Here is a 16,412-nt window from a genome sequence, read left to right as displayed (position 1 = left end):
ATCTTAGCTGGTACGTATGTTGTTGTTTTTTTCATGTAGCTGCACGTTCCAATGACGGGAGAAAAAATGCGCTAAAGTGTCACTGGGAACATGCTGCTGGAAGAATGCCGAAGCACTAACTTCTCATTAGATTGTAAACACGGGTGCGATTCCGTCATGTCAAGCACCTTGCCGCTGCTTGTCTAATGTCCCGTGGTTTTTTATAAGTGCCGCGTTTCAAAGCGCGCACATGCAGTGCTGTGAGGTACAGTCATGGATGTTGCTTATCATACACATCCAGAGATGGCCAGAGGTATGATATGTGCAATATTCATACTATGGTTCGACGACTTTGCGATTGTGGCTCGATCAAGAATCGGTATGCGTGCTCCATGGTAGTGTTGACATAGAGATATTAGGCAGTTTTAGCACCGCCGTGTGGTAAACACGATAACTGTAACCGTACGTCGAATGTCACTAGGCACTAAGCCTGTACTCCATGTCATGCCTCAGGTGCAACGCTGTGGAAGCTACGCGCGAAGTCCGGTCACCAAAATTTATTACTGCGCGCGTTCCCGTCTATGCTTCGCAGCGTGCCAGCCGCGTTTGCTCGCACGAGCATGCACGTGAAGCTGCCGCGACGGGCTGCAATTAAAGAATGCCGAAAAGAAAATTGATTTAAAAGAACGTGTTAGCAGTCGTATAAGCGCACGGATTGTTTCTATGGGTAAATTCTTTATTTTTTTCATTCAGAACTGAGCTTATATATGGAAAATTTTTTCGAAAATCGGGTCAAGAAGCACCGAACTTTTTCTAAGTGCGAACGCAGCCACTGCAAGAAGTATCTCAAGCCTTCACAGCGTTGCACCTGCTGTATGAAACGGAGTGTAGCAACGCTAGCAATAACGCGTTTCCGCATTTGTCGTAAGGCTATCCGGCTATCGCGGAAATGGTCCGAGCACAGCACAGTTGATTTCGTCGGCAGGAACTTATCTCTCCTCACCGCACGGACCCACTGCGCTGCAAGCTTCTTGTCCTTCGGGAACCTGTGAAACACCACATCGTGTCGCCCGCCTGTGTTCGCGCAGCCGAATGCTGCACAGAACGAGGACATGTTGGGCGCCCTTGGCTGTAGGCACTCACGCAGCACAGATGGAAAGAACAGTTTACGAAAATCGCAAAAGAAAACAAATGTGAGCGGCGGCGGCGGCGGCAGATCTCTCGTAGCGTCGTTCAGTAAAGCGCAGGACGGAAAGAGGCATGCCAGCACATGACAGCACGCCGGTCCGGCAGCTCGGTCGCGGCGAATGACGTCCCTCTCGCCGGTTCTCTCCTCTGGCAACCACCTCACCCGGTGCTCCGGGAAGCGATGAGGGCGTGTCCGCGGGGGGGGGGGGGGATTTAGAAAGCGATTTCCGCTCCTTATATTAACAAAACGAAGAAAAAAATTTCGGAACCGTAAATTATTAGGTCTCTTTTTCCCAACCCCAGCAAATCATGGAAATTGAAAACCGTTTCAGCTTCCCTTTAATGCTATTAGCATTGATGCAATGTAGCGACGCACCGTACTACCGCCGCCGAAACCGCTATATATGAAAAATAAATACAGCGTTTCAAGTCATATGGGAAAAACAGGGAGGTTAACGCCGGTTGGCTGTCCTGCACTGGTGAGGGGCAAAAGGGCACAAAGGGTGTTTAAGAGGCCTGTACATAGCCAGGCTGCTCTCTACTACGGGTGCTACGCAAACATCGCGTTACGACCCTCTCTCAAACTTCGCCTGGACACGATGCTCCATCTAACGACGCCGTCGCGAAGTCCACGCGTGGGGTTTCTGTGCACATATGTTCATACACGATTGTCTGAATATATTTGCCGCAACCTGGTTCCATTGAGATCAGCACTAGAGACGCTTTGAAATATTTTTTTTGTCATTGAACTGCGTCACGTGCCCTGTGAGCTAACTTGGCATCAAAATGGTTTATCGAAAGAGGGAGCATACCTAGGGTCTCGTGAGTGACCCGCATTGGGATAGTTAGTTTCGAAACTGGTTCTATTAGCTCAGCAGCCCGATGCTCTTCCATCAGAGCATTGAGTATACCCAGTGATCCAAGCTGTCGTGAAACAGGGGAGCTATAACGTAAAACTATTCCAAACTTCTCTATTCCAATTCTGCTATCAGCCCTCCACTATTGCACAAAAACTATTTTCGACCAACCCCCACTTCATCTGTCTGTCACGCGACGTCACGAAAACCGCGATACCTCCCCATCTGATATGATGTGCACACCGATTATGCATGATTTGACAGAAAAAAGAAAAACGGTTATTTCTGATTTGACCCCTTTTCGCCGTTAGCCCTCGGCTATTGGTAAAATGTTTTCGGGCTGCACCTACTTCACCTGCCTGTCACGCGACGTCACAAAACAGCACAAACTCACCGCGTCAAAGTGACGTGTACGCGATAAAGATGCATTAATATGCCGAACAAAACGGAATTTTTTTTTGGAATAGCCGCAGGCTGCCCCGTTCCGAAAAGAATAAAAGATGGCTGCCGCCAATCGCTGAGACGCTGGCTACTCGCACCTGCCGGAGAGCATGGGTGTATTTGCGTGTAATAAAACTTCTTGCGTGGCCGTGTGACATTTTCAAACACTTTCGGCACGTTTACTACCTCATTCTGCCCCCTCTTCTTTGCTGACGGTCAGTTTTAGCGTTATACCTAAGCTTCCGTTGCATGCCGCCGCGATTTTCGACCAACCACCACAAGCTAACCAAGGGAAAGCCGACCAATCGCAGTCGCCGGCACCACCCTCTTCATCCGGTTATCGATTTTCAGTGCACTGGCTCTGCCTCAGTGAATCCCTCTCCACTTGAGCGTTCTCCTGCCTCTTGTCAGCCAATTAGATACGACAAGCCGTTAAGAGTAGGCGATGTTATTCGTTTTTAAAGCAAACAAAAGTGACCTCCTATGAACGAGGAGAGCGTTTGTTTGGTCTGTTCAGACAACCCTGCGGGTGACCGCCCGGTGCTTGCGCCAGTGGTTACGCAAATTTGACGTCAGAAAATTGGAATAGAAACATATTGGAATAGTTTTACGTTATAGGGCCCCAGGTTAGAGACGGACCAACATACAGACACACAAACGCACCGGAAACAGGGTGCTACGAAAGAATGCTCATCTCAATAAGTATTGTGCGCGAGAGTGCAGAACTACATAACTTTACGGTTTCTGCAGTGATCTAAATATAAATCATCATTGCACTCCTCAAACGTTAGATGCCCGCTTTGCTTCATAAGGACACGGCAGCAAGACCACCATCAGCGTCGTCTTCTTTCCACATTATCGACTGTGACATCACCCCCGTCGGAAAAAGCACCTGATTGGTGCGGGTCATCGGTCGGAGAAAGGTAAGGTTTGAGACGGCTGACGTGGATGATGTCAGAGAAGGGTGAAGGCACCGTGGCATCCAGCGGAGACACTTCATATGTGACAGGGGTCACCTGGCGAAGGATGCGGTAAGGGCCATAACATCGCGAGAGGAATTTCTTGGAAAGACCAACATGCCGAGCTTGATACCATACTAGCACAAGAGCACCTGGTTCGTAGTTCACGTCGTGATGGCGCTGGTCGTAACGGCACTTCTGGCGTGTCTGGGAAGCAGAAAGACGAATGCGGGCAATCTGGCGTGCTTGGGTCGCTGTGGCTATTACATCCCGAGTGTACTCTGTCGGCGAGTCGAGCGTGGTCGAGAGGAGTGTCTCGAAAGGCAAAGTCGGCTCACGGCCGAAGAGGAGATAGAAGGGTGAATAGCCAGCTTTGTCGTGGCGCGAGGAATTGTAGGCGAGCGTGACAAATGGTAGAGCAATGTCCCAGTCGCGATGATCGGAGAAAACATACATTGCTAGCATGTCCGTTAATGTGCGGTTCAGGCGTTCGGTAAGACCGTTAGTTTGAGGATGGTAAGCGGTAGTAAGTTTACGTTCACTAGCACATGATCGAAGTAGGTCGTCTATGACTTTGGCAAGAAAGTATCTGCCACGATCGGTGAGAAGTTGACGAGGTGCACCGTGGTGCAAGATAACGTCGTGAAGCAAGAAATCAGCGACGTCTGTAGCGCAGCTGGTCGGTAGGGCTCTAGTAATGGCATAGCGAGTTGTATGGTCCGTAGCGACGGCAATCCACCTATTTCCGTCCTTGGATATAGGGAATGGTCCGAGGAGATCAAGGCCAACGCGAGAAAAGAGGGTCGGCCTGTATATCCAGAGGCTGCAGCAGTCCGGCAGGAGGCACAGCTGGTCTTTTTCAGCGTTGACACGACTCAGACGCGGCAACATAGCGCCGGACGGAGCGGTTGAGACGCGGCCAGAAAAACCGTCGCCGAATTCGGTCATAGGTCCGCGTGACGCCAAGGTGTCCAGCGGTGGGAACGTCGTGCAGTTGCTGCAGTACAATCTTTTGCAGATGAGACGGAATGACGGTTAGGAGCTCGGGCCCGTCGGGGTGCATGTTGCGGCGATACAGGATGCCATTTTGTAGTACGAACATGTGAAGGGATGGGTCAGACGGAGCAGAGAGCAGGCGTTCGATAATGAGGCGTAACGACTCGTCGCGTCGTTGTTCAGCGCCAATGTCTTGCAAGGCTGAGAGCGAAAGAACGCAGATCGGTGCGACATCCACTAAACCGTCCGGCACATCGACGGGATGACGAGACAGGCAGCCGGCGTCCTGATGTAGACGACCCCACTTGTAGACCACAGTGTATGTGTATTCTTGCAGCCGTAGGGCCCAGCGATCGAGGCGGCCGGTGGGATCCTTGAGGGAGGAAAGCCAACAAAGGGCGTGGTGGTCGGTTGTAACTGTAAATGGTCGTCCATATATGTAGGGTCGGAACTTGCCCACCGCCCAAATGAGCGCGAGGCACTCGCGCTCAGTAATCGAGTAATTGCGCTCGGCGGGAGAGCGGAGGCGACTGGCGCAGGCGATAACGCGGTCGTGCCCATATTGGCGTTGAGCTAAAACTGCGCCGATTCCGTAGCCACTGGCGTCAGTGCGGATTTCTGTCGGAGCGGAGGGGTCAAAATGAGCGAGAACAGGAGGTGTGGTAAGCAGCGTGATGAGCTGCGAGAAAGCAGACGCTTGTTCAGAGCCCCAATAGAAAGGAACGTCTTTCTTCAGGAGGTCAGTCAGGGGACAGGCAACATGGGCGAAATTTTCCACAAACCTGCGGAAGTAAGAGCAGAGGCCCATAAAGCTGCGAACATCTTTGGCACAAGTTGGTACAGGGAAATTCTGCACAGCGTGAACATTAGCGGGGTCGGGGCGAATGCCTGACGAATCGACAAGGTGTCCGAGCATAGTTATTTGGCGGTGACCGAAGTGGCACTTGGACGAGTTGTAAGCCAGCGGTGCGAAAAACAGAAAGAACAGATGAAAGTCTTTCAAGATGAGTCGCAAAAGTTGAAGAGAATACGATGACGTCATCCAAGTAGCACGAACAGATGGACCATTTCAAACCACGCCAGAGCATGTCCATCATCCGTTCAAAGGTCGCCGGGGCATTGCACAAGCCAAATGGCATTACTCGGAACTGATATAGGCCGTCTGGTGTGACGAATGCGGTCTTTTCACGGTCCATTTCATCCACGGCAATTTGCCAATATTGAGAGCGAAGGTCTATAGATGAAAAATGAGTGGCACCGTGGAGACAATCCAGAGCATCGTCAATGCGGGGAAGTGAATATACATCTTTCTTGGTGATCGTGTTTAGATGACGATAGTCAACGCAGAATCGCCAGCTGTTATCTTTCTTTTTGACGAGAACAACAGGGGACGCCCACGGACTGGAAGAGTGTTCAATAATCCCTTTGGCAAGCATCTTGTCAACCTCGCTCTGGATAACCTGTCGTTCAGAGGGCGACACCCGGTATGGGCGTCTGCGAACAGGTGCTGCATCGCCGGTATTTATCCGATGCGTCACGACCGTAGTTTGACGCAAAGGGCGATCGTTCAGATCGAAAATGTCGGAGTAGGACTCGAGGAGGCCACGGAGCTGTGCGGCTTGTTGGGTGGAGAGGTCCGGTGCAATCATCTTTGTAAGGTCCTCGGTCGGGGCTGATGCAAAAGGCGCAGAATGAGCAGTGGTCGAAGACTGCGCAACAGATAGAGCAGTAATGTGGCACTCGTGCGTTGGTGACAACGTGGCAAGAGACATGCCTCGAGGAACTACTTGCGGGCACTGTCCGAAATTTAGGATCGGAAGACATGTTTGATTGTCCGCAACAGAAACGATGGTGTGTGGGAAGGAGACATTGTGAGAAAGCAGGACTGACGTCGCGGGAGTAAGGACATAGTCTCCATCAGGTACAGATGGGCTGGCTAGAACAGGGATGAAGGTTGCTGCAAGAGATGGCAGGCGTATAAAATCCGCGGAACAAAGCTGAGCTGGAGCTTGAGCAGGAAGGTCAATGGGAACAGGTAGGGGTAAGTCAAGTTGTACAACACCGGCGGAACAGTCAATCAGACCAGAATGGGCGGACAAAAGTCTAGTCCGAGGATCACATTGTGAGGGCAACGTTCAAGCACACTTAACAAAACGGACGTGTGGCGACCGGCGACACTGACACGAGCAGTACACATTCCAAGCACAGCCGGAGTTCCACCACCGGCGACCTGGAGCAGTCGAGTCGGAGCAGGAGTAAGTACCTTTTTCAAGCGCGTTCGAAGCTCCGCACTCATGATGGAAATTTGGGCTCCAGTGTCGATGAGTGCTGTAACGGGCAAACCATCCACGTCCACGTCCAGAAGGTTCCGATTAGTAGGCAGGGTCAGCAGAGGTATTTCAGGACGGTGTTCTAGAGCAGCGTCACCTCCAGGAGCTGCTCCAGTTAGTTTCCCGTCTGAGAGCGGCGACGGTAAGCTGGGGGTGGCGGTAGGCGGGAAACCTTGGTCGAGAGTGGGCTGGCCAGGAACTTCGACAGTGGCGAGAGATGTGGCCCACACGTCCACAGTACAAGGAGATGGTTCTATCGTCATGGGTGCGCCGTTCGGCCGGGTTGCGATAGCTCGGACATGGACTGTATTGGCTCCGGTGAACAGGGGCAGTGGCAGCAGACGAAGCAAAGTCAGGACGGCTGGCCGTGGCAGGAGACGCTGCTTCGATTTCTCGCCGAACGATACGGACAGACGTTCTCGGAGGAGGTGGGCTCACGCGGTGGACAAATGTCTTCGCACGTCGATTAAGCTGCGGTATTAGGTAGACGCGTAAACTGTTGAACTATGCGGCGACTCTTCGCGTCTTCAAAGCGGCGACATTCGTTAATGATCTCATTGACGGTTGTGATGTTCTTATAAACAGGCAGGTTAAACGCGTCGTCCGCGATGCCCTTTAAGACGTGGCTGGCCTTGTCTGCCTCTGCCATATTGTTATCTACTTTGCGGCAAAGAACGAGGACGTCCTGGATATACGCCACGTAAGATTCAGTGGACGTCTGTACACGGGTCCCAAGGTCCTTCTTTGCAGCACGTTGACGGCCGACGGGTTTGCCGAACAAATCTCTAAGCTTCTGTTTACACTGGTCCCAACTCGTAATCTCTTCTTCATGTGTTTCGAACCAGACCCGTGCTGTTTTCTTGAGGTAGAATATTATATTAGCCAGCATAAGCGTGTTATCCCACCTGTTGTGTGCGCTGACCCGTTCATAATTCTGTAACCAGTCATCGACGTCAACGTTGTCAATCACGGAAAACATGCCAGGGTCGCGAGGCTGGGCCAGGATGACCGTCGATGGCGACGACGGGGCCGCGGTTGAACTGTCTCCTTCGGAAGACATGGCGGCCAGGTTACGTCCGCTGCGGAGCTCCGTCTTGCTCAAGTGATTACCCCGCACCTCCACCAATGCTGTTACGGGAAGGAAGAAGCGTTCCTCTATTTACAGGTAGCTTTTAATGGGCTGAGCCAACAAGCGTAGAGCATCGAAACTGCTAAACACTTCTTCGTCGTCTCCAAGACCACCATCAGCGTCGTCTTCTTTCCACATTACCGACTGTGACAATATTAAAAGCTCGAAACAACAGCAAAGTTCAGAAGTTCAAACCTGAATATTATGTAATTTTTTGGCGCGGCTGTGCACTACCTTTGGGATGGACCCAGGAAAGAGGTTTGAAACATACTCGATACGGAAAAGTGCTGGCCAATTGGCTAAGAAAGAAGTTGGCTTTAATTAATAAGCATAACTGAGTTTGGCAGGATTCAGACAGAGAGCTCTTAGCACAACAGCTCTCTTTTAATTAGCTTACTTCAATTCATACTGCCTCTACAGCAACGATCAATGGCGGTCAGGCATTAACGGTAAGGTCCAGTAGGCAGAAACAGCCGAGAATGTCGACGTGGATGTGTTGAAATCGCTGTCGGGTAATTTAGGCGCATTTACATTAGATGAAAGTGCGTGCCCAGGTGCGGCAGTCTTGCTGCATGGAGGGCAAAACGTTGCGGTCAGCCACATGGTGCGTACAAGCGTGAATGACGGGATGGTTCAGGTATTGTCGGTGGTTGAACAGGTCGCGGCGATGACGCAAGGGCACGTAGGACTCGGCAGAAGCGAAGAGCCGTGCTTAAGGAGCTGCAGGAATTCAGCGTCCGTTTTCTGAGCGTCGGCGAGAACGCCAGGTGTCATGGGTGACAACTCAATAGCGGAGCCACGGAAAAGCGCATCGGCAACCTCCTTATGCTTCGTACGGACGTATTGAGTGTGGGTAGTAAACTGGGCAATAGAGGACAGTCGGTCCTGCTGGACCAATAGAAGTTTGTCACGGCACTGGGAGAACGCGTAGTTGAGGGGTTTGTGGTCGGCATAGATGGTGCAGTGCTGTTCCTCAGGTATGTGGAGAAACTGCTGAACAGCTGCGTAGTTGGCTAAAAGCCTTCTGTAGTGAGCTGGCCAAGTCATCGGCGCCGGGGCCGTAATTGTATCGGCAGAGCTGAAACTAGGAGAGGATGTCTTGAGGGTGGGGAGTTTCTCGGCGCAGAATGCCAAGTGACGCCAAGTTCTGTCCACGTTCTGCATGGGGGAATGGAGCCCCCATGGCGGGGCTGGAGGCATCTGTCAGCTATCTTAAGGAGCATACGGCTTGACAAAGACCCTGTCATCTGAACCTTGCATGGATGCAAAATAACGTTCAAGTGATCTGTAGTATTGATCTGTAGTATTAATGATGATTTTACCTGACTAGACTGTGTTCCCTCAAACTCTCGATTGCAAATATTTTAAGTCATTCCTGCGCTAAATTCTTGTCGTTTATTTCTTGAAAGTAATGTTGTAATAATTGTTGTAATGTTGTAATAACGTTGTAATATGAAAAGTTTTCAATTTAACTCGTCATTAACCCTGAAATTATTTCATGTTTTCCTTTCCGGGGCACATTGAAAGCGTACGAGTCCTCGAAAATATACTCTAGAATGCATATTATGAATTGCCTCTTGTGTTGCATTCATCTTAGCCTTCATAATATGCGATGAAAAACGTGCGCCCCGGTTATCGTCGGTATCGGCCACTGGCAGACTTGCGTGTTGAGAAAAAAATATAGAATAGAGTGAAAACAATCTGTATAAATTACATGCCTTATTCCATATTAGCGTTTTTATTAGGGGTAATTACACTCGAAACCTCCTATATACCTCAAAAGCGACCACCGCCGATTTCGTTGGAAGAAATTGGGCTGGTTGGCTATTGTGTGAATGAAGTTTGACCAAAATATTTTTCAAAGATAAATATGTTTCGGTGATGTGAGCGTTCTTTCAAGTTTTCCTGCAGAAGTAAATGTTGGTTGGAGGGAAATTCTTTAAAACCAAGTGCGAAACTATAGGGACAATAACAAATCTTACTTCAGGATATTCTAAATGCTATAAAAAGCCAGTGAAAAAGCGGTAATATATGCGTTTTTAGAAAATATTTGCATCAACGTCAATAATGTTTCAGCCACAATGCAATTTTACCGCGTTTAACAGTTGCTATTGTGCGTGCTAAAAATAGCGTTAGAGAACGCAATCAAGTATTTTTCCAGACTATTACTCCTCAAATTGGCAAAAGTAACGTTTTGATGATGTTGAGACTTAAGTTAGGCCAACGTTACTAGACTAGCTTCAGTTGTAAAACTCTCCGCCCGCGCGCTTACAGCCGCTGTCGCCACTTTTGTGACAGCCGCCAGATGGCAGCGCCGTTCCATCGAGCTCCACTGCAGACGCCTCGCCGCAGCCTAGAGCTCGTGTGGACGGGCAGTTTGCGCGTGTTTGACGCTCGCTGGCTTTCTCCTTTGTCCGAATTAGCGATACCATGCGAAAGCGGTATCCACCTACAGCAATAAGATTGATCGGGCCAGTTGTTTCATACTGAAAGACGGGTAAACTGCACGAAAGGAGGGAACGCATACAGCGAAGCGCAGAAGCTGCGTTTATAAATGTCGCGTGTTTCTTGCTGTCGTCTTAACGTTTCGCGCAGTTTAGGCTCAGGAGCCTGAAGACCAGCCAAAGTGCGTGATTGTAGGATGATCTTCATCCCCACCGAAGCTTGTCACCACGCCAAATAAGCGCTACAAATAGAAAGATGAGGTTAGTCTTTGAACAAAGAAGCCACACACAAAAAAAGAAAAAAAAATAGTCCGCTCTTCCGCTCCGTGAAGATGGTTAACCAGCGAAGTTCAAACGTGCGGCCCCTTTGTTTATCGCTTGGTTAATCCCGAGGGTTCATTAAAGTATCTCTCAATTATGAGGTTACACACCCAATCGGCTGCGACGGACAGAATGACATCACTGACGGTATGCCCGCAGTCCGCCGTTGTCGCTTGCGTTCGATGTCTCGAGTTTGCTCGGCGGCGTGGTTAGCCCGCCATTTGCCGCTCGTGATTCTTCGAAATGAAATTTCTTCAAAATTAAATCTGTCCGTTATGTAAGGCAATGAGCGGCTCATACTCCCTTAAGCAATGCCTTATACACCAGTAAACGCAGCCTCCCCATTACGATGACAGAAGAGAAGTGAAATTCTACGCTGGAATCATGAACGGCCACGCAGCCAGCTGTGGAAGACGACGACGAACGCGGGAGCAGTGGCACGAGCGCGTGCCGTTAATATCGCAGAGAGTTCCCGGTCGGCACGAGGAATCGCTCTGTTTTACGCCGAGCGAAGCGTCCCATTGCTGGGAGCACAAGAAGTGTCGTGCCGAACTGTCGACATCGTTCCGATAGCCGCCTATGCAGCCAGGTACGCAGCACGTCGGCATCGTCTGCTGATATTAACAAACTCGGCGAAAGCTACAATTTCGCGGATGACATGCTTGCTGGAATTCGCCGAGCAAGCCGCCATCGCCCTCGCCCTGCTAGACGGTCGAGGGTCCGAGATATATAGCGATTCCAAAACGGCAGTTAGGGCTTTTCAGAGGGGTTGCATAGCCAGGCAAGCTGCTCGTCTTCTTAGCAGCTCGAGTCGATACGCTCTCACGCATCATTCAATACACTGGTTTCGCGCTCACGTAGGGTCGGTCGAGGGTGCTCCCCCGAACCTCAATGAGTCTGCTCACGAGGCTGCGCGTGAGCTCACTGACCGTGCTTCCTCGCAAGAAGCACCGACTCCCCTCCTCCCTACGGTCACAGGGACGCTCCCGCTACTCACAACGAGATTATTAAATTTTTCTACATGTCTAGAAGGGTCTTTCCACACCCTCACCCCAAGTTCAATAGGGCGCAAGCCGTTTCGCCTAGGCTTCTGCAGACCAGCACGTATCCGCGTGTGTCCGTTCTCCACGAGGCTTACCCGGACGTGTATCGCGACGACGCCTGCCCCTCCTGCGGGCAGACCTCCACTCTAGCGCACATGCTCTGGGAGTGCGGGTCGACATACCCCAAGTTCATCAAGGAGGAGTGGGACTCGCTTCTGCGTAGCCCCGCTCTAGAAAAGTGAAAAGCAAATCCTGGCTGTGCGGCGTGCCCGCGACCGGGCCGGTGGGCTAGACCTGCCGGTCCCGACGTGGGACTAGCCCGGTGCGCGACGAGTTCGCCTCCTCGTGGGACCTGGAATAAAGTTTTTTTCACTCACTCACTGCACCGCGTGCTTAGACCTGCCCGCCCGCGTAGCCGGTACCGAGAAAACGAAGCTGGGCGCGACTGCAGCGCCACGAAGGCGCGCGCGGGTGGCGGTTCCGCGCAACGGTGCCGAGTTTAAAAACTGAAGCTAATCTAGTAACGTTGAGTTAGGTATTACGGCCCACCAGATAAAAATGCGTGAGATAGCTCATTATTTACTACCCCATTTCAACTTGTTATCTAGAAACGTTTATTGGAGTAAATTTTGTTTAAGGCAAGAAAGACGTTTTTGAAGTCCACAGCCAACCTCACCAATATTCACTGCTGAACTCTGCGCTACAAAACACGCCCGGGCCACAATTAATTGTAGCCATGCTTATATAAACCCTTTATGCATAAAATACGGGCAAGTGCTTTTTTATGCACGGTAAGTGGCACTGAATTAAGAACCCTTATTTACACAATGAGCAGCTAGAATAATTTTTACAGCGAAGCTGTTTGTGGCAGGGGTTTCATGCATTTATCGTGTCCGCCAATAAAGCTGCGCGTGCAAGAACTGAGCTCCCAAATGTGATGCGAAATCACTTCATTCTGTGCAAAAGCTTACACGTCTCATTACTTGGATATGAATTTTCAGTAGATTAGTTAACAGGCGCCATTATCAGGTCGGTAGACTTTCAGGTAGGCAATTTTTTTTGCTGGTGTACGGGGGCATAAGCCATTGTTTAAACGGGTATGAACTATTGCTTAAGGGGGTATGAGCCATTGCTTAAGGAGGTATGAGCCATCGCTTAAGGGGGCATGATCCATTTCTTAAGGGAGCATGAGCCATTGCTTAAAGGGGTATGAGCGATTGCTTAAGGGGGCGTGAGCCACGGCTTAAGGGGGTATGAGCAATTGCTTAAGGAGGTATGAGTCATTGCTTAAGGGAGTATGAGCCATTCGTTGTCTCACGTGACGAACAACTTTCTCGTTCGGTAGGCATAGAAATGCTCGCGCATTTAATAACAGAGGTCATACGAGAAGGTGTGTGCATACCTATCGTCACGACGACCAGTGATCAGGACAATAAATATATTCGTATATTTGTTCAAAATCCTGTGTCACCTCTGTGGGTTAATCGGCACTAGTTAGTCAGTCATATTTTAATGCTCACTTAAGGAAGATAACTTAGCTCGGAGGTTCCTATCTTATACAGGAAAATACAGAAATAATTTTTTTCTTGACATGCACTGTACGTAATCTTATGAGGTTTGTTACGTTTAAAAACAGGTGGCATCTAGTGGCTATAATATGAATATAATTTAGGTCCTCAATTTATAGGCAAACTTGCTGGAATTTGCAAAATAAGAAACCTCCTGTGCCATATTTTGAACTTTGTTACTAAACCATAATTAAAGACATCACAATTTTACTAAAATTTGGGCTCTATAACGTAAAACTATTCCAAAATTTTTTATTCAAATTCTGCAATCACCGCTCCGCGATTGGTCAAACACTTTTTGCACCACCCCCAATTCACTTGCCCGTCACGCGACATCACGAAAATTGTGATAGCTCCTCATATGATATGGTGTGTAAACACCGATTATGTATGATGTGACCGAGCAAAAGAAAAATACTTATTTCTCATTCGACGCCTTTTGGCAAGTAGCCTGCGACTATTGGTCAACAGCTTTAGGGCTGCACCCACTTCACCTACCTTTCACGCGACGTCACAAAACCGCAAAAGCTCACCGCGTCAAAGTGACGTGTATGCGTTAAAGAAGCATTAATATGCCGAGCAAAACTGAATTTTTTTCGGAATAGCCGCAGGCTGCCGCTTTCCGAAAGGAATAAAAGATGGCTGCCGCAGATCGATCAGGCACTGGCTACTCGCACCTACCGGAGAGCATGGGTTTATTTGCGTATAATAAAACGTTTTGCGCAGCAGTGTAACGTTTTCGAGCACTTTCGACACGTTTACGACCTCGTTCTGCCAACTGTTCTTTGCTGAGGATCCATTTTAATGTCATTCTTAAGCTTCCGTTGCATGGGGCCGCGATTTTCGACCAGCCACCGCAAGCCAAGTAATGGGAAGCAGACCAATCGCCGACGCCGGCACAACCCTCTTTACCTGGTTATCGATATTAAGTGCAGTGGCTCGTCCCCGTCGTATCCCTTTGAATGTGCCCCTCGCCTCTTGTCAGCCAAATAGAGAAAAAGACAAGCCACTCAGTGTAGGCAGTGCTATTCGTCTTTCAAGCAAACAAAAGTAACCTCCCATGAACGAGTGCGTTTGATTGGTCTGTCCAGACAACCCTGCGGGTGACCGCTCGATGCTTGCGTCGGCGTTACGCAGATTTGACGTCAGGAGATAGGAATAAAAACATATTGGAATAGTTTTACGTTATCGCGCCCTAGGTCAATTCAGTTATCTAAAGGCGAAAAATGGATATAACATACACTGCTCTTAGATGTATCCTTCATCTGTGAAGAGGGTTTTTGAAAAAAAATATATGGTAAGCATTGTAATAATTTCAGACAAGGCTTAAATTTTCTGCAATAACTGTTTTAGGTGCACAGTGACAATTTCCTAAACTCAAGGCTTCAATTTTTTTAACTTACCAATATTTGGAAACGTTTGTAAAAAAAAAATATGAGGTCCTAAATAAAATATTTTTTTTCCGACAGTTGCTAATTCAGCTTTCTTTCGCTAAAATACAGCAAATTATATTCGAACTCACGGAAGCATTTCTGTATACTACGTGCATTTTAATAGAAAAGTCAGAGTATGCCATGAGGTAAAGCTTCCTCTTAAGTTTACAACAGCAAAGCGGAAACATCAATACATTGACACACCATCCTTCCGTATCTGTCTCTCTTTCTCTCTCTCTCTGTCACTGTTTAGGTTCTTGGCACATTGTTTAGCGCTCGTTAGGAACTATTGTTCGGCGTTATTTTCGATTCTTCCATTCATTATTTTTTAATGATACGGCTTTGCTTGGTACTCTCTGCTGAAATTTGTCCTTCACTAGTGTACACAATATTTCTGTGGTGCCCGTCATAGATTCTCAGTGGCAATGGAATTCCGTTGCTGAGAACGAAGTCATGCTTTAGTTTCCCGGATTCAGCAGTCACATTTCGATGGGGAAGAAATGCGAAAACGATCGCGTACGTAGATTTACATTCACTCTAAAGCGTGTCGTATTGTCAAAACTAATTGGAAGCCTTCAACCCCGGCGTATGTCATAGCTTCACTGTTTCTTTATGACGTTAATATTCATAAATTCAACAACGCTTCGGTTGCGCAGAACTACACTACATTGGGCACGAAGCCCTCATTCAGCATAAGGCATAAACTCAGCGGCTACGTGCGCGGACCAGACCTACGAGCCTATGCATCACGGGAATCATCGGTGGCCCTGCGACTGCGCATCAACGACAATCGACGTGGAGGTGTTCAATGAGCTGACTTGCAGAAACTCTGACATGTGCCAGATGTCCGGTGATTCAGGTGCCTTACGTTCCACTAGTGACAGCGTACTGCTCCTTCTCGACAACTGTGACGTCACATCACATGGCTCGCCGAGCTCCTTTAAAAGACCGAGCAACAACGCCTTTCGTCAGTGCGCAGGCCAGCAGCACTATCGGCAACATGTTCAGCAATCACTTCTGCTTTGCTCTACAGGTTAGTGCAAACATTGCGTTACTGCCTACTAACCTACTTCTTTCGGGCGACATTGAGACAATCCCAGGACCTTCTGAAGAGGAACTGCTATCAGGACTACTAGATGACCAAAAGAAGTTCCAGGGGACTATTGAAGGAATTGTTGTTAAACAGAATGAAATGAAAGAGCAAATCTCGGCACTAAGTAATAGAATAGATGGTATTGAGCAACAGTTATCCAGTTTGGGCTCACCGCCGGAACAAGTAAGTGAAATAAAAAAAACTATTACAGAGTTTGACAGTCAATTATCATTTCTCACAAATCAGGTCGATGAATTAGAAAACCGAAGCCGTCGCCATAATCTTATTGTTTATGGTTTAGAAGACTCGGGAAACGAGACATTTGAAGAATTTGAGAAGAAGATAAGGGACGCCCTAATAACAAAGAAGATACAGGTATTGAAATACTTCATAGGCTTGGCTGTAAATCTAATAGGAAATCTAGGCCGATAATTAAAAAATTTCTTGACTATCGGGAAAAGACGTCTATTTTACATGCATCCCACAAACTAAAAGGCTCGTCGTTGTCTTTATCCGAAGACTTTTCAAAGCGCGTTCGTGAGGTGCGTAAACTTTTTTGGGACAGTGCAGCGGAAGAAAAAGCAAACGGCGCTAAAGTAAAGCTAGCCTTCGATAAAATAAGCATAGATGG

At 48.7% G+C, this 16,412-nt stretch overlaps 1 protein-coding gene across 4 annotated transcripts in view; it reads right to left on the bottom strand.

Annotated features, from left to right (window-relative positions):
• The window catches only part of LOC142588394 (uncharacterized), a 62,800-nt gene that overhangs the window by 36,898 nt on the left and 9,490 nt on the right, over nt 1–16,412 (bottom strand). The gene's annotated exons all lie outside the window — the stretch shown is intronic.

Source organism: Dermacentor variabilis, chromosome 7 (genome assembly GCF_050947875.1).
Source record: "Dermacentor variabilis isolate Ectoservices chromosome 7, ASM5094787v1, whole genome shotgun sequence".
In the NCBI taxonomy this organism is placed as follows: Eukaryota; Metazoa; Arthropoda; class Arachnida; order Ixodida; family Ixodidae; genus Dermacentor; species Dermacentor variabilis.
Note: the sequence above shows the minus strand (reverse complement) of the source record. Positions and strands in the feature narration are given on the sequence as shown.